A 24367-nucleotide genomic window follows, 5' to 3' on the forward strand; every position below is an offset into this window, starting at 1 on the left:
ACGTAAAACCTCTCGGTGGATGATATAAAAGCTCCTACGGGGCAATTCTACACGCATTAGTAGCTGTTTTCAGGTTTCTCTCGCGTGTATAATGTAGAGTGCACGATACTCTTATCACAGAGATGGAGAGGTGATTGATTGATCGTACAGCATTGCGCACCTCCTCGTGGCAACTCGCGCATGTAGACCGAATCAGGGTAATCGTGACACAAAGTAATGTAACATAAATGTCACAGAATATTTTTTAACGACAGCGACAGCGTTGAAATCGTTGAAAAAAAATGACAGCTGCTTATTCAACCTTTCAGCCTTCGTTTTTGCGCTCCTGCGATCCCCGGATCACACGATTTCGGTTATATTTCCTTTCTGACAAACGTTTATACGTATTTCTCAACGCAATAAAATGTCTTTTCGGAAAGACAGCAGTATCGAACATTTCTTATCAGTTTTTGTTTTTTTTTTTCTATTAACTAAAGACTATCAAGGGGATGCTAAAATCGACGACGAACTTGATAAGCATCGATAACGTAGAGGCGATCTTTAAAATATTACGTTACCTAAATACTAATACGATGTGCTGCTATTTGTATTTCTTGCACATGTAGATCTTACGTAAATGTAAAATCTATGTGATATAAATATGAATGTGATGAATGTGCGCTATTTGGTTTTATCACGCCGAGCGCAAAATTTAATGTAAGATATAGGACACATTTTTCTGCAAACTTTTCATACATCTTTTTAGGATTCTAAATTTAATTGGAAAGTTATAAAAATGTTCTTTGAGATTCTCCCGATTGGAGTGTTGACACATCCATTATGTGAAAGCTGCAGGATTCCTGTAATTCAGATAAATATTTACGTTAGCTAGAAATATCAATTTTGAACTTTTGAATCATCTTCGTCACGTATTGAACAACGATTCGTTTTTGCGTGTACGTTCACTGTGTAAAAACGTTTATAATTTTATGCAGCTAATAGAACGTGTAAACCTTTGCGGATAGAAATTGGTATTTTGCCAGTTAAGTTTTCAAATACGGCAACCCTCTCAATATTCCTATTAAAAATATACATAGAAGAACATAGAGAAAGGATAAATATACAAAAGTCGAGATATTAGAAAACTTCTAAAACCTCGATTTCGAGTCTTTATCTCATATACATAAATGGTACGCTCAAATAGTTACAATATTCGCTTGAACATCGATGCGAGACTGTGTTTTTTGGCATTAATCGAGTAACTTGCCATTCGTTCTCTCTCGAAGAAACGAATCGACAATGCGTTTGGCGTTGATGTATCCCTCTATAAGCGCATAATATTATTTAATATTAAATAATATTTATGGAATATTAATAGATAGTTATATATCTACTCCTAATAATATTAAAAAATATAATATTTAATGTTATTGTAATATTATATATTATTTAAATATTCAATTTTATGTATATACAATATATATAATTATAGTTTTTTTTATTTCAAATGTATTGCAGTATCAATAGTTTTATTATATAAATAAATAAAGTCGAAATAATTTTGTATGTAAAAATACGTTATATACTAAAAAATTATATATATATNTATTTATATATATATTTTTATATTATCATTATTTTTTAAATATTCTAAGAACATTTTTTCTAATGTGCAAGAAATATTATATGAAGTGGACATATAACATCAATAGAACATTCTTGCAATATTAAAAAAAAATATTACATAACATTCTTAGAATATTATAGGAATATTATTTTAACGTCTAATAATATTTACGTAATATTCTAGGAATATTACGCGCTTGTAGGGTCCTCTCTGACGCGCCTCTCGACGGTGCTCTCGTTTAGCCCCGTGTCACGATTACCCTGATCGATCGAATCGCACACCGACGCGAGCTACCTGAGAAGGGAGTGCACCTGGTAACCGGTGCACCTGACACCCTTAGAGCTCGCTGTTGGATCTCGCGGCACCAAGATGTCGCCGTGGTCGAAGAGTCGATGACACGTAGCCGCCACTCCTCGTGGTGCCCCCCGTAGCCTTACGTTTTGTTGTGACCGCGACGGCCTTGCGGACGGTCGCGCGCGCGGTTTCGCTCCGGCTTTCCTCGCGCGTTTCCTCGCGCGTGCCTCGGGAACGCACGCGCCTAGACGGCCACGCGTGCACGCACACGCGCCTGCTACATCACCGCGGCTGATATTCGTGCGTGAAACGGTCGGTCGTGCAGACGCAAACACGCCTCATCTTCGGGGGGAAAACGCGCTCCGAAATTTCCGAGTCGGCCTTTGTCGCGGAAACACCCGGTCGAGGGCGCGTCGCGGTTAATTTAAGTGGTGTGACGTGAAACAAGTGCGACGCGACAGTTCGCGTCCTCCGCGGACAGGCGAACGTTCAGCCGGCACGCGCGACCTTCCCGACCGTTTCTTCACTTTAATCGGGACTCGATTAATCCGCCGCTGGTGTTGCAGCAAAGAGTGTCGATCAACGCGACTTCATCGGACTGCGATTCGCTCGGCTCGAGCGGGATTCCTCGAGCCGCTTTTAACGACGGACAAAGTTGCACTGCGCGAAGTTTCGCTCGGCCAGTCTTGCGGGGAAATCTCGCGCGAACGTCGTCTCGTTCAAACGCGGGTTGAGGGCGCGTGCGAGCCTCTCTCGAGTCTGCAGCCCGGTAACATTTTCCCCACGTTAAGAACCTGGTTCGTTCGCCGACTTTCCATCGTCACTGAAGGCGCGTTTCCGGACGACTTTCGCGTTGCCGATTATATTTAGAGCCTGTCCCGCTCGTAAGGTCGCTGTCTCATCCTCGTTTCTCTTTCTGAGACGCCAAGTTCCCGTTTTACGTTGCCTCGTAGTCCTGCTTCCTAATGCCGGCTACTTTTGTCGTTTTGTTGTCTGGCCGGCGGGTTTGGCTTGTTTCGCGTGAAAATTGGCTTCGAGAACCGGACAAGCGTATTTCACGCAAAACGTATCGCAGAGGTGGAAATTCCCGTATGGAACATTTTTTGGGGTCTGATTGGGATCTGTTTTGTATCTATCTTGTTCCTCAAACAAGCGATGGATTCTGATTGGGAAATCTATGAAGGATCAGAGTTGTAATGTTTCAAGAGTGAGATTCTAAGTAGGAACTCCAGATTCCATTTTCTCTGTCCAACGTTTGCCCAAAGTGCGATTCTAAAAGGAAAACTCAGGCAGATCCCACTTTCTCTGTACAACGTTTAAAGTTTTCTTTTTTTTTCTAGGTTTCTAGTTTATATTCATGTTTTAGGTCTCTAATTTGTATTCGTGTTGAACAAAATATATAAAAAGCTTGGAGCATTTACGCACTTTTCACAAGTATAAGTACTTAAAAAGCGTATATAAGCTGTTTCCATTATTTCGATTAACTGATTTTTGCAATCGTTCATAAATGTTTCTAATATATGTAACAATATATATTATATTTTCATTTTTTGAACATGAAACTCTACAATTAAATTAAATATTTAATTATATATTTTTTCATTGGGCAGACAAAATGGGAACTACGTTTCCCAAATGGAGAATCTTAAATAAGATCTAATCAAGATATATTCCGATTAATCACCTAGATAAAATTACGATTCTAAATGGGAAACCCAAACAGATTCATTTGTTTTGTCCAATGTTTTCCTAAAGTTTTCTAAATTGGAATAAAAATGGAAATTCTGATTGGTATCGCAATATTTACACTTATTTGGAATAAGTTTGGGTTATCTGATCAGAATCTATGCCATATTTGCGGAATGTTTGGGGAAATTTCCATACGGGTTCGGATGCGAAGGTTTCGTTTGTTCGTTTGTTCAATGAACATCGCCTCGAAAAAGATTCAACGGCCATCGCGAGTGGCTCCATTGTTTCTCGTGCGATTTTACGATGATCGAAGAGACGTTCGCTCGCTTCTCCTCGACGACATGGACAAGTTCGAGAGAAAAGTTCGATGGCAAAAGCGCGCTTCGGAAATCCTGGGAATAGATGTTTGACTTCGACGAAGGCGAAGGCGATCGTCTCGATCGGGGTTAACACGATTTACGCGTGAAATTGGGATAAGCGCCAGAAATTTCCGCGTTCCCGAAGTTCCTCTCTTGAAAATCGTCAGATTATTCCTCGGCCGGAAATAAACGGACGAATAATATTAACTGCCCTCGTCGAGAGTCTCGTTACGTTGACGATTCAATTTCTGTTAAATCCGCTCGGTACTTTTTGTACGATCTTATGCATACATAAAAATTTGCGCGCGTGCGAAGCATTGTCACAATGCCGGGAGAAAATGCGATGAGAAAAAGTTGTCGCGGCGTTGACGATCGTGCGAAACAGATCGAAACGGGACGACACGTTAAAAAAAGGTTACTCATTTCTCGAAGGTGCTGCAGACTCTCATAGAGCTGGAAGTGCATTACTCTTCGTCGTAAACCGCGAGTCGATCGTAAACGTACCCTGTGACATTCGTCGTACGAGGAGAGCTTGATATCTGGACGACGATCAAAGTTTTTCCTTCCTTCCATACGCGTAAAAAGTGAAGCAAGAATGGAAGATAAGGAGGAGCGATCCAATTTCTGTAATTGCGAATTACGGAGAAGCTTACAAACGGACTTCTACGTGAATGTGGGCCATTAGAGCCCATCGTATGCATCGTAAGTAGGACGGGGGGAGGAAGAGAGGCGTCCAGTTGAATTCCAGTGTGATTCCCAACGCGATACACTCGATTGAACTTGTCGACCGTACCGATCACGTCACTATAAAACATTCTAAATGGAGATTTCAATGTTTTCATGAGTCCGTCAAAAGGTTCCTCTCGGGTCAAATTCGAACTATTGTCATATTCAGTGAAAACGAATTATTCATCAAACGAGCAGTCGCCGTCGTTATCTATTCTTCGACATTGTTCTGGTAATAGAATATTAGATGAAGAAGGTGGTATTATGGCTTTTGTATTACGGCCCCTCCTGATATCTCCGTTATTTAACGACGAATTTTAGCGGTTATTTGTGGAATCATTAGGAGCCCGCTGTTACGCAGCGACGATAATATGCCAATACACAATAGTCGGCATTTGTTACAACGCATCTTTACTTTTGAAACGTTTCCACATATTGCGTTTAATTATGCATACTTCGTTATTCTTCTTAAACTTGAGTGTATTGCACATCCCACGGATATATGTACATTCGAGTGTTTTGTTCATTATTTAACATTTTATTCTGTTGTACACACTTCGAGCAAAGTTAAACAATAGCGTAGTATTTTACTAATTTTGACCTTCATTAAAATGAATTTAATACGATTCTTTTTTTTATGTTTTCATGTCGAAGTAGTCATTCCATGAGTCAATAATTCAAGTTAAGTTTAAAAGTTTATTCGTCTTGAAAATGATCCTTTCGACAGTTTGTACCCATCTTCCGACAGTCAATATCTACGTTAAGTATTCACGGTTATATTCATTTTTGTTTCTTTTAAATGAGTTTATCTTGAATAAATATATAAATTTGTAACAAAAAGCTATTTTTTTTTAAACAAAACACATTTGTTTAAATATATTTTAATGGAAAGTCACATTACCATTCCTGTTTTTCTTCGACCCATTTTGCAGTGACACCACATTTTTAAAAATAACGTCCTAAGTAATAAATATTTCATAACTACGAGTCAAGGGTTGATTGAACAACAACACTTCGACGAACGTAATCGCTGAGTTTTCAATTTAAAATATTGGTTATTAACTATGTTGTACAAAACATAAATAGGATACTGTAATATCACCTTCTCCTCTATTAACATTGTTGTGTGTGATACTACTTACTGAAAATCGAACAGAGCTTCCTGACCGACCTAATAATTTCAATTTCCCGAGATTCAGCATTCTTAATGTAGCAAATTCCTCTGCGTAACGCGAATGGCGAGTTTTGTAACTCAAGACGAGTAATCCTATAACTTTCTATATCATGAGCTTGCACATATAGTAGTCGGTGTTTAATCGCCTTGAAACACGAAGACCCACAAATAAATACGAAAGGAATTCGCTTCCTCTATTAATTTTGACATTTTATTAATGAGGGCTGCACCTTGTGTCGTCCGTCTTTGCCATTTTCATATGTTACGAACAACCAACGAAATTGGCGCATTTCGCGAGAGCGGGAAAAAAATCTCGAAATTCTCCACTATTTCTCGAATCTTTTTTAAATAATTCTCTCGGTGTTATATCCAAAATGTCGCGATGAATCTTTTTGCAAATGTCCGAAAATCCGTGATCGACCGAAAGCGTGCGAGGAAAACCTTTTATATGAAAAGCGTTAAAGATTTTTTCTAATAAACTTATCGCTAATTTTTGAATTTTCGCAAAAAGCGCGATAAAGGTTGACAGTTTCTATTGTAATTCGTGCGTGGGATTTCGCGTGAAATCGTTACGTCGGCTCGTGCCGGGACATTCTTCATTGTCCTCGATGAAACATTTTTGGCCGAATTACGTACGTTTCATTACATTAGTACACATATCAAGCGGAACTCACGTGGGTGCTGTTGCGCGTTATGGATTCGTGCTTAGGATCGAACACGTCCTCCCTTGAACAATTTAGGCCTCATAGTTCAACGGTAATAGCGTTTTTATCGTTTCGCTCCGCCGAGCAGAGACGAAACTTTCATCGTTTCTTGCCGCGTCGGGGCGCGAGACCGGCAAAGTTTCTCTCTTTCTCTCTCTGTGCGGGAGGTGGTCAAAGTTTCGCATTTCTTTCCGCTTTACCTTCGGAATCATAACTCTCTTTTTCCCCCGTTTACTTCGCTTCTGGCCGGTGCGCCGTAATGCTACGAGGACTCTTTGCACGGCGCGCAGCGCTTTGTCGGTCGGTGAGCGCGCGTGATAACCTGCGAGCTGAAACGCTCGCGATGAATTACACCCGCGATAGCGATGCCGTGGCGATTGTAGAAAAAATACCTCTTCGAGGCTTTGCCTTTTATTAACCGTCGCCTCACACGCGCCGGTGCGTTGTGACTTGTGCGTGTCGCGAGAAATTGGTGTGATCGAACGCGTCGTCTCGTCGCGAGAACTCAAATGCTGATTTGCAAGTCGAGCCGACGACTTTATGTCGCGCTGTTTTTCTCGTCTCGTCCCGGCGAGCAGATTAAAACTGCGACTTTCCCCTAATTTCGACATGTAAGTTCTAGTTTCGATCAAGCTCACGCTTAATCGAGATTTGGGCTGACGCGTGTGTAGGACGAATTGATAATGGATGTCGCTCGATTTGCATGTTCTGCTGCAAACTGTGCGGCACACACGAGTGCGACTGAAAGAATTTCATGTCTTCTGAAAAACGCAGTTTAACGTATAGAAGACTTCATTAATGCTGCCCCATTCTCTGTGTATATAATCATATTGAAATCTTTAATTAATTTCCAATCCATTTTTAAGCACGTTATCTTTGAATATTTGCGCATCATGACTGCTGCTTCGAAGCATTGTTGTCGATTCAACAAATTATCAACTATCATGCACGAATATTCGTACATAATACTCCTGATTGGCAATTTTCAAAATCATTTTGCTCAGGAAATGAGACAGCATTAACCCTTTGATCACACATTTCTGAAAAGTCAGGCGCAACGAAAATAAAGTTATTTGACCCGACACGATTCCCTAAATCCCGTGTCTGAAAAACTGAAAAAGGAAAGAGGTTGATACAATTTTAGAGTAAAGTGTGACTCTTCTGCTTTAATGTTTGATCATGTATTCGTAAAAAATCAAGTTTTATGTTTCTAAAAAAAAATTCAAATTTGGAAACAGCAGTCTCGCTGAAAGGTGCAGCGTTTTACTGAAAAATTCATAATTTCTTTACTTTTTATTATTTCGACTTGCCGCAGCTATAGGGCGATGAAGTTGAAAGATAGTTCTAACAGAAAAAAATATGAATGCGTGTTTGACAAACATTTCTTGGACCATTGAAAAGAGAATATTTTGAAATGTCGAAAATAGACGGAAGAAATATTTTCGTTAGGAAAATAACATTTTAGTTATGAAAAACGAAAACACTTTAGTTATGAAAATGTCAAAAACAGTTTATTTTTTACTTGCAAAATAGTAACACGCATTGTTACAGAAAGAAAATAATTATTTTGGAAGAGGTTTGCAGGCTTGCGTAGATCATTCGCCATCTGACTCCAATAACATTATATATTATTTTCCGAAAGAAATATAAATATATATCACGTACGATGCTAACGTTCACACACAAATTTTCAACCAAAAACAATCACTCCTATTGCGAATTAACCGACGTTAAATAAACCGACCGCACACTAAAGGTCTAACTGCACTGAGAAAAAGATTTCCTCAAATATAATAAATTTTATTTGCATCCAAACAAATTTCAACAATGGCATGCAGCAAAGAAACTAGTATTTCGATTAATAAGTACGATTGTTAGACTTTTCAACGAACACGTATCTTTATCTTAAATAACAAATTTGAAGAGAAAGATAATCTTCTTACAAAGAAATCGTTTCATTTTACATATTTATTGTGACCAAATAATATTTTATTTGGTTAAAAGATATTATTTCAAATAATAGCGTTCTTTCCGTTAAATAATCGAGTTTTCTTGAATGAGGCAGTAAAATTTCTACTCAAACAAATAATATTTCGTATAATTATATCTTGTTTCTATGAAACAAATTTTATCCAAATTATATTATTATTTTATATTAAATAAATAGAAATACTAAATCTAAAGTAACCTTTTCCTCTGTATGATCCTGTGTGAAGCTCGGACGGCTCCCGAACACGCATTAACCGACTTTCCCGATCGCGTCTGACCGGACAGAACGACTTTTTAACGATTTCTCGAGAGTGGAGAAAACCCATAGATCCACACACTTCTTTTCGCTGTAACTCTTCAAGCACAACTCACTGGTCTACCTGACCTCGAGTGCGGTCGAAGGATTAATGAAGTCTTTTATACTATATCGGTCGTGCACTTTCTCACCCAGCTTTCGCCGACTCAGGTTGCGGAATCAGTCGCGATTCAGACACTCGTCCGACAATCACTATCGATTCTCCGCGCAGACGATGACGTTTCCCGAGTAACCACACCGGTTGTTCGCCGGAGGTGCGATGGTCGAGAAAAACAGCTGACCGTTTTCATTAAGGGACGACGTGTAATCCTCGCTTTCTCGGTCATCGCCCTCGCGTCATTGCGAGAGATCCATTTATAAGTTTCAAGCCGGCCAACGTGCCGGAACTCAATCGTACGTACGGGTGTCTTAATTTGCGTAACTTTTCCCGGAAAGTTACACAGCGGCGAGCGAGCCCGGGGTTGTTTGTTTGAACTTGAGGCGAGCGGTGAAAGAGATCGTAAAGTTTCGCGATTTCCTCGCTTTCCAATTTTTTTCACGGGCAAAAAACGGCGAATGCGTTTTTCGTTGTAATTCGATTCGCCAATTGCTGGCATTGTCGCATCTGTGCGGAGGACGCGAACAATAATAAGTTTGCGTTTTATGTTTTACGCTTATCGAATTTGCAACGATGTCGCGAATGTTGCAACAATGACGTTATCGGAGGAATCCGATATATTGAAATCGCGGCAAAATATCCTCGCGATAAGCGCGAAAGTTTCAGTTTATTCTACTGGTATTACATTATACCGATCGATCCTCCCGAATTGATGTGGACATTGGGTTGAGGTCACGATAAATCCCGTAATATGAGTTTCATTCCACAGTTGCCTGTTACGTCGAGTTTTTATCATCGTGTACACTGAGAAAAAGATTTCTTCAAATTTCATACATTTTACTGCATCCGAGCAAATTTCATCATTGGCACGCTCCAAAGAAACTAACGTTTCGATTAATAAGTACGATTGTTAGACCTTTCAACGAATGTGTATTTATCTTAAATAAAAAAAATTGCTCGATACGAAGGATAATTTTCTTTTAAAGAAATTATTTGCTCTATTTTACATGTTTATTGCAATTAAATAACATCTTATTTGGCCAAAAGACATTATTTCAAATAACAGCGTTCTTTCCGCTAAATAATAGCATTTTCTTGGAATAGGACGATAAAATTTCTACTCAAACAAATAATATTTCGAACATGTTTTCGTGAAACAAATTTTAGACAAATAAATAGAAATACTAAATCTAAAGAAACCTTTTTCCCCGCGTGCGGGGAGCGTATCGCGAGATCGGAAAATTCGTTAACTTTTACACGAAATATTCGATTAATTCTAACGGCACGATTCGTTAGCGAACGTAATTTAGAGATTGTCGTTACGCTGAAGAAAAAGGCCCTCCCCCCCTGGATTTTTTTATCGGTGAATTTTGCAAGTGCAATTTTGTCGGGCGCTCTATAATTGCGTGCTTCTTCTCGATTCGCGTGTGTAGTTTGCTGGGTTCGCTCTTGGTTCTTTTATCGAAGAGCGAGGGAGCTATCGAGCTTTCGCCGTTACTTCGGCCGAGATAAAACGCGCGCGTTCATCGTCGCGAGATAAACGCGCGGCTCATGCATTATTTCGCGTTAGCGTTAAAGATAGTTCGCTGATTTCCCAGCTTGTGCCCCTTTTTTTCCGCCTTCTCTGCTCTTTTCCTCCCAGACGCATTACGTTACTTCGTTTGCGGATCGCCTGTGAAAAATATCGTTAGTGGTGTATCGCGTGATGGCGGACTGTTGTTCGTCGAGTTCGCTTCCGTGGCGCGCCGATTACATCGTTACTGTAAAAAAGTCCGGTATTCTTTTGTACGGGGTGAACGATACGTGTTATTTCGTTACTCCGTCGGCTTTCCATCATACGCCGCGCGGAATCCTCGAAACTATCCGCGAACGGATCGACGGGAATCGCTTCTTTTTATTGCGCCTCTTCGAGCGCCGGAGAAGTGCGGAAACATGGCAGGAAACGTGTCAGGTGGTTGAGTGCTGTTCCAGAGGAACAAATCAAACGGACTTCTAACGCTCTTTCCCTTGAACCGATTGAACCGATTGAAAATAGTTGTTCACTCGGTGCGTTCGTCGATACATGAATTCGCGTACTCTCATTTCCCGGCCCGGCGCCGGGATGACCTCTGAATTTTTAAGTACCGCGTCGCGCCCCACGGAGAAAACAAATTTTGTCAGAACAGCAAATGTTTGTCAACATAGTGATGGCGGAAAGAATTTGTTTAGACAGGAGAAAATTCGTTCGGACAGCAGAAAGATTCGTTAAGAGTATTAATTGCTATTTGCTGATTATGTGAACAATTAATACTCGTGACAAATCTTTCTGCTGTCCGAACAAATTTTTTGCTGTCCAAACAGATTTTTTTTTACCATCACTATATTGCCAAACATTTTCTGCTCCAGCAAGATTTGTTTTCTCCGTGCATTCTCGTCGTATTTGCGCAATAAGTTTCTAAAAAATGGCAAAAATAACAATCATTCCCGTTCGCCTCTATTTTTGGAAAATGTTGTTACAAGTGCGTTCATCGACTCTCGCGGATTGACGAGTCCGTTAATCTGTTTTCCGAAAACTGATCGAGGAATCGCATTAAAGCTGACATGTGTGTGGAAAATGGACATACTCAGGTCCGTACCCGTTTCTCGGCTATAAAGTACCGAACTCTGTCGAACAGTATATGAAATACGTCTACTACGTGCAGTAGTTGATGTGCTGAAATGGCAGTTTCTGTTTGCAAGCGTGTCCGGTTAGGTTATTAAATTTCAACGTTAGTTGATTTTTTGCCAATGTGCTGAAGTTTGTCTCGAGTTATCCTCTTGGAAATTCTTAAGTGACAAATCAGTTATAAATAATTTATCGGACAATACTATTTTATAGTATAGGATTTGAACTTTTTAAATTATTTTGCATCTTGTGCCGATGTTTATACTCTGTCACGGAACCACACACGAAAGATTAGGGTTGTTCCGTTGACTGACATACCTGAGTTTACTGGTCTTTCAATTGACATACCTGAGCTGCGAAATATCTCACAGAATACAGTTGAAGCCGCCGATGACTGATTTTCCTCAGTTTTTCGTATTTGTTTAAGATAGTTGGCTCGTACGGCGTTGGAATTTCAGTTCGACGTTAAAGGCTTCTATATAAGTTTAGTATTTACTGAAATACTTTCCTGTAACTTGATTTAACTATCCAAGTAATAAATGTTAATTTTGAGCGAAATAGAAATATTAGACGGAGATATTATTTTATTATTTATTTCTCTTATTAACGCTTTATTTACACGTCAGTTGAGTTAATAGAGGTATATAATATAGAAAGTGGCATATGAATATTTAAATATGTATATACGTACATATGTATCGGGTATCATTATAAATTGTAAATTTGCTATGGCTACATTTTCAAAACAAAATGACCGGAAATTCTAAAATTTTTGTATTATTTCGTTATTATAGTCTTTAATATCACAGTCATTTTTCATTAAAATTCTAAGTGTGGTTTAGAGAAGAGATTAAAAATAGCAGCTAAAAATAGGATATTAACCTCAAAGGACACGTTTAAACGTGTCCTTAAACAGTCCGTAAACAGTGTCATCTTTAGTTGCGAATATCTCACTTTCTGAATCAATCGTTTTCTAATTTTACAAGCGTGTAGATAATATTTCCATTAATATGTAGCTAAGATTTAAAGGGATTCATAAGAAAATTGTTTGACGGACCAACTACCCTAAACGATCGGCAAAAAATCAGAAGATTCATTTCCACACAATAAAAAATAACATATAAGGATATATAATGTAATTTCAATGTTTTTTGTTTCATTTTTCTGACAATTTTCTGGTAATTATATTATGAATATGTCGATTTTCGGGTCTACATTTTTTAAGCGTCATTTCTCCACTTTCTTCAAAAGTAGTTATTTGCAAGACAATACATAATATTCTCGAGAAACTACAATGTATCTTAACAATGGAGCGTTGCCGTTTTGCATTCATGCCTGTAAATTTTAATTCTGCACCATCAACGGGGTTCTAAAACCCCAAAACACCATATCGATCTTGATATTTTTCCCCTATCACAATCGAGCTAGATATCGATTATGCGCCGGAGACAATCTGCTTTTGATTTTGTTGGGTAATTCTATCGGCACGCGCTCGTACCGTGTTAATTGGACCGTCGTCCAATTTAATTGCGAAGTTGGGCGTTTCGACGGTCAAGATCTAACTCGAGAATCCATTATGTCTTAACAGGATTGCCCCGTTTTCCGATATTGTTCCCTGCAATTCGTTACTTAAGTACACACCTTAGGTGGATTCCTCGAGGTATTCGCGAAAACGGATCGCAGGAAAGTGAGCGCATTTAATATCAAAATCGCAGGGACATGAAAAGATCCCGCGATGAGTGGCTACGGTCCTATCGACATAGATGTATCGCGTGATCGACCGTTGTTGTTGCGTGGCGCTGTTATTGCGTTTTAACGAGGTGGAAACGTGCGACATTGTTTCGGAATTTGCGCAATGTCGACGTGTACTATTGGAAGCCTCGGAACGACGTCTTCGTTTTTCCTCACTTTTTCACGATTTCATCGACTATCAGACGCACGTTCCCATTCATTTGCGGATGATGTGAGCTTAACTGACAAATGCAGATCGCGCTCTCGGGTTGGCGAGCGTATTTCCACAGATGCGTAGCTGCGGATAAAAATGGAGACCGTATTATATATTGCGCGGCATAATTCGTTCTCGCACAATGCCGTAAATAATGTTTTATCATTATTTGTGCGCGAACTCACCTGCATACTTGCCGGGGGAGCTTCTTTTTTTTTTTTAGCACAATAAAATTAATTGTTTTGATAAATTAATTTGTCAGACGTATATCCGCAATGTTTACCGGTGAGAGTTACGGCGATAATTTGGTGGAGTCGCGCGATTCGCGCAAATCCAAAGGGTATATTTTCTATCTTGGGTATATTTTCTATACGCGGAAATGTTTGATGATTTTTGCGGGGAGAAAAGTGTATGCCGTCGTCTTGAAATATCGAGGATGATCGACGGGACGCGTGGTAAAATCTCTTCGACGAAGAAAATAATACGTATACGAAAATATTGATAGTACGACTAATACTGCACGACCACTCGCGACAAATTTGACGTATTTGAAGTATTTTATTGAAGTATTTAGTAAGCAATATTTCATAATATTCTCCCGTTTAAGGGGTTAGACCACTTTGCCCAAAATGCATACTATTTTGTGAGAATTTTTTTTGAAAGGGAATAAAATGAATAGGAGATCCATTTGAAGGGCATTATTAAATATCTTGATCAACATTTACGTATTTCTTTTATTTTCGATATAAAATGGTGGTGTTAGAGCCGTTCCATGGCAACACCTTTCCGGGCAACCTTCCGCGCGGTCGTATAAATATCGGCCGCAATTGTTGAACTGGAACGAGAGAACAAGATTTTTTAGTTTCCACGTAACACTTGCTACGGAAATACGTAGGATTTTTCAAAAATATTGTTTTCTGTGTAAATGGTGGCTGATTGAAAAATAAATTATTTTTCGTTCGAAAAAAAAAAAATTGTCTGAAAATTTCAAGTCATCCCGATGAAAAATCCTGGAACTATCGGTGTTATTAATTCTATAAATGCCATTTCAGAGAGAAATGCATTTAAAATTTTGAGACGTGATTTTTACTACAAAAAATAAGAAAAATGTATATTGTTGCGCTCGTCAGCGCTCACGTCCGGGAAATGAATCGATACGCGAGTTTAGAGGAAATACTAACGTTTAATAGGGAAGAATACAGCGGAAAGGAAATTCTTAAAAATCTGGACCAGAGAACACACGCGCCTGCTCAGCTCCGAGGCTCCGAGAGAGTCAGACTCTCTCTCTTCTTTCTTTCTTGAAACAAGTTCGTTCCCCTGGAAATCCGCCGCTCGCTTATCCAGGATTTTTGACACTTTCGACGAACTTCAAACGTTCGGACTTTCACCTCCCCGAGTATAGACGCAACAATATTAATCTTTAGTCTGCTATTCCCGCGCCATATAATAAGCTTTCCAAATTCTTATCAGCCTCTTCCGCCTTTCTTCTGGTGGTTTTGGACGTTTTCCGGGTCTCTTTAGCGGCTTCGGATATAGAACGCTCGGCTGCACGTCCACTTCAACAAAAATTATCGCCTATTTCCAGGCCAACAATCTTCATTATGCTGGAAAAACCGTTGTTATAATTACATACGACGATATCTATAGCCATATTCAAAACATTAGCGCGACTTGAACTAGTTTCTTAAACTTCTGTTGCAGCTTTGGGTGTAGCCTCGCAATGCAACGAGTCAATAAATCTTTACTAAGATCTATCTTCGTATGTAGGCTTCATAGCATTGAAAAGCACTATATTGAATGATGTTGCGCTTGATGGCGCTTTGAGGCGCCCAGGAATATCGACTCTAAACTCACCAAGCAGTGGGAATGTCCCATACGGACCAAAGAGAGATTATTTTTAAAACCATAAACTATAGATTAAACAGAAAAAATTCGATTTTTTGAAACCCTCCAAGGTGATCTAACTCCTTAAAGAGTTGTGATATTTTAAGAAATCATAGTCAGATATTGATTAAACATTGAATAAAATAAGCAGAGCGTCAGTCGACCAGGTGGTAAAAGTCGGACAGGAGACGATCTCCGATAAAAAGCTTTAGTCATTATAAAAAGCTTAAAAGTCTTCGGACCAGGTCGAGTATAACAATATGATTTTTCCCCCGTTATCGGGTTAATTGCTTCCTGCGAAAATGTATTATTCCGTTATTTTTTTAGTTGCATTGTATGTATGCACGTGGGCGATCGCTGCGAGGCCGAAGATGGTTTTGCGTGTCCCATTTAAATCCTGTTTTCTTTATGCAAAGCTCCACGCCTCTCGCGTTCTTCATTATGGAAACAGTGTCCTTCCTGTATTTTAAGTTCCTAGCCATAGACCTCCATGAATTTTGCAAGGATCGAGCCTTCTTGGATCTTGGAATGCACAAACGCACTATAAGGTGGAAAAATAGATCCGGAATATCGTTGCGCCAAAGTGGAACTTTGGATGCAAATAAATATGTGCGGTGAAAAATAAAATGTTAAAACTTTAACATTTTTACACGTGTCCCAGAACATGACTCCCAGAAAGTTCACTCTAAATTTTAAATCGAAATAACCCATTCGTCGTGTTTGATTGGTTCACAAATTGAAAAAGTTAATAAATTGATTGGTACTAACACATTTTCTTCCATATAATATTAATTATTTGGACTTAAATTTTATTTGTAATAGTAACGTTTGATATTAATTCAATTTTATTATTTATAATGTCAAGTGTAACAAATACTTTTTTCTAATCGCGTCCTTAAAATGCCGTCAATGACTATATCTGAAATTTTCTTAATTATGTGTCATTTGGTTGATTCAAATAATAAATATCGTGTTTGAAAAATATGCTTACCACTAATGGGACTCGGATCGGGAACTTTGGATCTTGAGTTACTTATCTTACGTATAATCACTATGGTTGAACTATATATGAAAGTTTTAAGATGACAATACTGTTACTGCGGGTAAGATTATAATACAACTTGTTTGTAAATTTTAATGTACAAAATGTTGCCAGTAATACTTGATAAAATTAACATCTTTGTGTCAATCAACACTGAAGTATAAAATGTATCATCTTAACACTTATACATATTGAATATCGATTTAACGCAAAATGTTGAGATAGCAGACACATTATGTTAAATCAACTAAACAATTTTAATGTTAAGAAAACTCGAACTAATATTTTATTTTTAAGCGATACACTAAAAATGTTAAGTTACTAAATTGACATGAATATAATAACATGAAAACGTCACGAAAATGGTAACGTATCAACTGCATGTTAATTTTACATTGAAGTAATAATCGACAGTTGGTGACATACAAGAAAGTTTTAGTATTTAGACACAAGATTTTGAGCTGTGTATCTTCGTCATTTTTATCATTTGAATTCCTCCTTCAATTAACTTGCTTTTGCAGCTCGTCTCTCACAACATTTTGATTATCAGTCTTGCGACACACGTCGTAGGGCCGAATTATGTCGATTAGCGCCATGAAATGAAGCGCACGTGAGGAAAATTCCACCTTGAGGGATAATTTTCTGCTACTTCCGCGGTATTTGAATGCCGCCTTATCAGCGTAATTATGTGTCACCGTGTCATTTTCATTTTGTGATCGCGATGCCCTTACAGATGGGACTCGAACCGCTATAACTCTTATTGCGCATGCCATCTTAACGTAATTTTCTTCGCAGCCACAGTAATGAAAGCCCGTTCAACGCACGCAGAAATTCCAGCAGCGCGCGGCTTTTTACTTCAAAGCCCCGCCAGATTCTCAGATATTCGCATATTTTCATTTAACGGACCGCGTGCATTTCCATGATGTACTACATCGTTGCGTAATTAATTGTGTTTTTTTTTCTCATTCGTTCAATCTGCGTTTGTGAGCGAAAGCGATTCCGGCACTGCGATCGAGCGATTTCAATCTACGCATCGGAAATATCGGCGGTATCTTCAGACCTTCCCCGCGTGAGTCACGCGCCGTTTATTTACGAAAGCTAAAAATGACCGTGGCAAAAGCGGCACGTGCCTACAATTGAAAGCACTTGTAATTCAAGCTAGCGGCAGTAATTCGTTTCGCCACTTTATTCCAGGACGATTGCAAAAACAATTATCGCAATTGGCGTTTGAAGTAGTAGCCGGCGATGCAATTTATTTACGGTTCCAGTCTGTCGTAAAATAATGACGAGGTGCACTCGTTCGTCAATATGATGTCCGGCGTGGCGTGACACACCGTCCGCAATATTCGTGCTATTTATGGAAATAACGCCTCTGTCACGGAAATTGGCGCGAGATGATTTTTATTTTGCACGCAAGATTGTTTCCCGCCGAAAATCCCACTCGTGGGTTTTGCTCTTCGCGCTGAGTGGCGAAGGAACGGTGTATTTTGTATCATTTCTCGCTATCGCGAGGTATTTCGTCGACGATTCAAAATGGACTCACTGCTCTACTCTCGAATTTCGTAGAGGAAAAGCACTGAAATTGATACAGGTATGGTAAACCGACATACTCCTCGGCTGTAAAGCACTGAAGTCTGCCGGATAGAACACGAACTTCGTCTACTGTGTACGGTAGTTGCAGCTGAAGTGGCAGTTTTTGCTTGCAAGCGCAAGTTCGGTGGTGTTATTAGATCGTCGTTTGACTTTTCATTGTGCTGAAGTTTTTGCTCGGCTTTCTTCTTGATTATCTTCTTGGATGAAAATTAAATCAATGGTAATTAATTTTTTCCTTAGCAATGAATTTATTTGACGGTACTATTTTCATGAGTTTTTGGACTTTTTAGATCATCCTTTGAGTCCTGTGCCAATCTCTATCCTTTGTCATTCCAAGCGCGCGAGAAAAGTTTGGCTTAGCTTGTTCTGTAAATCGACATTCCTGAATTTACAATAAAGTCAAAAAAAGCAATTAGTAGCACACGAATATCAGTCACAGCGCTTGGTTTTGTACATCACATTTATTGGTGTCGTTACCTCAGATCTGCGAATAAAAACCGCGATCGGACCGTTGCTAATCAAGACACCCAAGTTAATATTCCAAATGTGGAAGTATCTCTGCAATAAAATCAAATTGGAAATAGGAAGAGCGTCTTCCTATACGCAAAGCAAATGTACCTTTGATTGCTAGGCAGGTCGATATTGCGTGTCGTAGGAAACTACAGTTCAGATTGCGAATGACTTCTGTTTTTATATTCCTGTCCATTTTAGAGTATGCTTCAACCATAACGAGTCGCAATGGAACTTCCGCAAACGGTTTCGAATGTAATTTGCGGAGGAGCAAGTGAACATGTATGATAGACCTGTTGAGGAGTCGTGTCGCAAAATAACATCGAATCAATTAATCTCGACTTTTTCGAAGACAGATGATCGTGTTGTGAAACATTTTATCAGATCAGATAAATGTAATTTTAATCAATTGCTGAATGATCCACCGTTGTTACAAGAAAGTGAAGAACGTTATCCGAAGACGGCACTTGCTGTCTATCTGGCCAAACAGCTGAAAACACAGCAGGAAATACAAACGAAATATTTGCTGACATGTTTGTAAATAGTAAATGCAGTAATCTTGAAAGATTGGGTTAAAACGAGAAATGCTTCGACGAAGAGCCGTTATATGAAGAAGTGTAACTACTTTTCAGTAGTCACAATAACTAAGGCGGCCCTTTCAACGATTGCGTCGACTGTTTATTTCTTCATTCCCTCTATTAACCCTTAAATGCATGAATTTTTTCTTATTACTGAATTATTATTTTTTTAGGTTCATAGGTAGTCCCAGAAAATGAGAAAAATATTTTTAAAAATCTAAGTAAAAAAAATTCTCTTTATTTTCAAAATTTTTCGTACTTGCAAAAATGCAACATTGTGCACAAAAGACATTTTGCAGCATAACTTTGAACTGTATACTTAAAGCAGATTGTTGCAAACTATATAACTATGAAGCGTTATGAATTATTCCTGAGGATGAGTATTTTACATGTGGAAAAATAAATATGTTGCAAATTTGCAACACTATGCATTTAAGGGTTAATTCTCTATTTCCTCTGTTAATCAGTATATCACTCATTGCCGTTCGATCGTGGCACAAAAGCACGCGTTATAAAAACGGGGCAATGTTTTTTAATTGTACGCGCTCAACAGGGCTTTAGAGTCTAAAAACAAAGAAAAAGTAGTGCGTCAGTTTTGGTGCTTCTCCTCTGGGATTTTAGAGAAGGACGGTGAAAAGTTCGCGGCGAAATGGAGAAAGTTCAAGTTTATCGGAGCGTTGTTTACAATCGCGCTTGCTTTATCACGTCGTTGCGTAACTGCAATCTCGCCCCGCCGGCTCCTCGCCGGCCGGCGATTTTAATTTCCCCGAGTGCACGAGCGTCGATCCTGAGCGTCCGTGTGGCGAGTATCGTTGATATCCGCAATGAATAATGACGGTTGGCAACTTGGTTAATTGCCGAACGTCACGCCTGAACCGTCGTGCGCAGTGATGCACGGCGAGGCGTGCGATTGCCAGTTCCGGCGGAGGTCGGCGCCGTTACAGATGCGATAAAGACATTTATTTATTTTCCACTAACTATGCCGCAATTCGAATAATTAACAATGGCGCAATTATGCGTTATTACAGCTGATTACCTTAAACCACTGTTACATTGCTGTTATTTACACGAGTGATCATTGCCCGATTGATTCGATGCCCGCGAAGACTCCGTCGCTCGTCAATCAGGGTAATAATATTTCACGAGTCGCTACGGATGATAAAATAACGGATTTAAAATGGCCGATTAGATCGCATCGTCAGCTGTAAATATTTAACTCGGGATTGTAGTAATTAAGAGAATTTATTTGCAACACCGTTAATTTACCGCCACGCACGATATATATTCAGCGCCACCGTTGCGCGTCAACGTGTCACGTATATTACTGTTTAACCGGCCGTGAGGACAGATTTTCTCTCTCCCTCTCTCTCTCTCTCTCTCTCTCTCTCTGCCTCGCAAATGGAAGATCCGAAGCGACCGGGCCGTCAGTCACCGTCTTCTTTTTTTCTTCTTTAGGAAATTAGAAACGATGTCGTTTTGGTGTGTTGATTTCCCGTGGGGGGAGGGGGGGTCACTTTCTCTCGGAACAACGGTTTCCAAATGGTGAAACGAGCAGCGAAACGAGTAATTGAAAAGTCCCCCTTCTCCTCTCGTTTCGGCACCTTTGAAACACATCTGTGAAAGTGAGAAAAGTTGGTGGGAGATTTGTACGATATCGAAGAGAAAGGTGGAGACATAAATACACAAGGTAAAAGTCCGAGACGTGGATGTATTTTTTCTTCTCATCTGTATCTAAACCCGAATAGGAATTTTCGTTCCATGTTAACCTTGAAAATTCCATCGAAGGAGTCGTGGAGAATTGCCGGATATAATACAAGCTGTTGTTCTGTCTCAGGATTTTCAGACTACAAGAGATGGCCAGACACATTTTCATAATATATTATATTAATATTATATCAGGTGTTCCGAAAATATTATGAAAGTGTGTCTCAAAAGTGAAAAGAAAATTCCTTCTCGTGTAAAGATTTTTATTTCTGTCTAAAATATATTAATATATTAATATTTTTTTGCATATGAAGTGTGCCAGAAAATTTTCATATGTTCTACGGTGCATCGCAAACCGAGAAGCTTGGAGAACCGCTTCTCCTCTTGATGCCGATTAATTAAATAAATTAATGAAATAACGACATTAAATGATTATTTATTAGTTATTAAATGATTATTTAGTGCCATGTTATCCATAGTTAAGGCCGGTAGTTGTAAATTATTTACAATCTTTGAACGTAATTAATTTCAGATACGTTTTAGTGGATCGCTATTTGCTTAGATTTATTTTTGTTGTTTAAGATTGGAAAAATAAAAACGTATAAATTAAAACGACGCCGGTGAGAGGGTCGATTGAATATTATATAAAAACCAACGGAATATTTTAATCGCCCAATGGGAATTGTAACTCATCGTGATATAATACTCGACCATAAAAAAGTACGCAAAAGAACCAATACAATGGACAGAAAAGGGCCACATCATATCGCTATCAAAGGATAAGCATCGTCGCTCGTTACCGAGTAGAACGATCACGACAATCAAAACATTGTGGACCTTCAAGGCGGTCGGACTTTTTATCCTCGTCTTCTGGCTGTAAGGGCAAACTCAGACCCTCTGTAGCCCAAAAAGGAGAAGAATCCTTATGCGTCGCGCATTTTTTCTGAATGTTTCCAGTACGTTTCAAGCCGACGAGAGACTCGCAGAATACGATGCGTTAATTATCATTTCCGTCAGGTGATTACAATATTTCGTCAGTTTCTAAAGCATTTAATCGGATTCTCGTCGACGTCACGATCATCGATACACATTTCTCCAGTCACATCGCACATGCGTCAGGTGTCAGTATCATGAATGAATATCCGAAATGCTACAACGGAATGAGTGGCAGGGAGTTGCTGAATTGGGAAGTCAGGATAACGGCAGCAGAATGTCGAGACAAAAACAGTGATACATTGTATATTTCCTGGTGTGTCAAATTATTTATTACGCTGATTGTTTTTGACTTTAACGGACGTTTAACGAATTTACCGGGAATGAAGAGATACCCGAGTCGACATTTAAGCCGATACATATTCATCCATCATCATTTGACAAATTATAACTTCATTATTCAATTAATCTATATTTGTATTTATTTCATACGATAAGTATTATTCCAAATAGCCAAATAATGGCTCACGAATCTGTCAGGAATCTGTAACTATAAATTATGTTCTCTATCAAAGATGAAATCGATAATTTACACATTCAATTCACTCACGACTTTTAATTTCACACGAAAAATCTACTTGGTTGTAGTGTGACTGATTTTCTGCTGTCGGGTGAACAGAGGAAAACACAGTTGTAAGAACAGAAAGATTCCTATAAGAGGTTTCTATTTAGTCAATTGTTCTTAGTTACTTCAGCCGACTTACTTTTGAAGTAGCCAAGTGTTCAAACGAATGTTTCCGGTTGCGGTAACAGAGATGTCGTTTCTGAGACATAAGTTTTCGTCTGAGGTCCTTATTTAGTTACATGAATTAAATTTCTTTTTTCCGTGTGAATATCGGTTTTAGAATCGGCTTTAGATGAAGATTGTGTGAATTTCGTAAATGTCGATTTGTGCGTTTAGTTATGCTAATCACTGTGACAAGTGTGCCAATTATGACATGAATGCCAATTACTGAATTTTCGTCACTTCAATTCGATATTTTATCTTTCCAATGATTATGTATTCTTGTAGCGTAAAATCTTGACTAATCTTCACGAAGAATAATGAATTCCATCTGTGTTAGTTTTGCATCGAGAAACAGCTTTTAAAATGGAAGCTTGAAATAGCTTAAAATAGAAATGCATCCTAAAACTGCCAATCACCATACCTTTTCCCCCACTCTACTTGTAATTGAGTCGCATAATCAATGTATTATACCGATTGAAATTAAGAATAAAGATTTCAGATTAAATACAGATAAAATAATCAAATATTAAATAATTTTGAAATCAATTTTTCTATATTTTTCACGCGGAGAAAATGGCAATAAGTAACCGTTTGTAGAATCAAAGGAATACAATATTTTGTATAACCGTTTGATATCTAGCGATCCTCCATCGATCCCTCAAGTTCGACGGAATTTGTGCATGGTTATAATGTGAAATTAAAAATCCCCGACTCGTTAACTTCTGTGAAACTCACGTAAACTCATTTAAATGAACATAACCAGCAGGATGAGATGTCTTGAAATTAGCGGTCACCCCGTACTTTCGTCTCTCCCGTATCTTTTTAAGAGATCTTTTTAAGAGTAATATTTCTTCGGTAGAATTCACAAAAGTCCCATGTGTCCTTTGAAGCATACGTTCTTATTGCGTGAATAGATGCGACATGATTCCACAGACGTCAGACAGAGCTTTAGCCCCCCCCTCCCCCCGCGCAAGCACCGGGCTGTTAGCTTTAATGATCGCCCTTCTAAAATCTCGAGTAATATAGTCAGTCGCGTAATTAATCCGACGTTGTATATAATCAAATTACGGCGGAAAAACGCGTTTAACCAAGACAACCGTTAGCCGACGTCGACACGGACGCGTCTCACACCGCGAAATGTAGATTCGATCAAACGAGGCGGAGGATGTCGCAAAGAATTCGCGAGGAACGTAACGAATACGCACGCCAAACGTGCTCCGCATCGATCGGCTCGCGAGTCGTTCTTTCTTTCGCCGACGGGCCGACGGGCGAGAAGGACGTCGAAACGATAGCACGTTATTTTGTCCCATGACTGATTCGGTTATCATCCCGAGGGAGAAGTCGCGTCATCAGCGATTCCCCCCATTTTATTGCGACTCAGCACGTATTCGGCACAGCGAGAAGTCCGACGATCGGTAGCGGGCTGTATAAGCCCGATGATGTGGTCGGTCCCAACCTACTTCGGTAAATTTAATTATCGGTCACGCTATATCCCCCCTCCGGGGGAAACATCGGGCTTCAATTATAAAAGTGACGGGGCTCCGGAATGGGGGAATATCGCGGAAGATTAGGACCATCTTACCGATCCGGGGAAGATAACAAGAGAGATTACGAGTCTGCAAAATTGTACAAGATCGAACGGCGGCATGTCAGAAGCAACTGAAATCCTGTTTCTGACCAGTAACTGGCCATGAATTCTGGTAACTAGCTAGCTTTTGGCGAGTTATCTTGGCTAGAAACTTATGGGTTTGGCCGACGCCCCACTTCGTCAAAAACTGGACAGTTAAACTGTT

The sequence above is a fragment of the Dinoponera quadriceps genome, unplaced genomic scaffold, assembly GCF_001313825.1.
Source record: "Dinoponera quadriceps isolate SergipeBrazil2010 unplaced genomic scaffold, ASM131382v1 scaffold458, whole genome shotgun sequence".
Taxonomy (NCBI): Eukaryota; Metazoa; Arthropoda; class Insecta; order Hymenoptera; family Formicidae; genus Dinoponera; species Dinoponera quadriceps.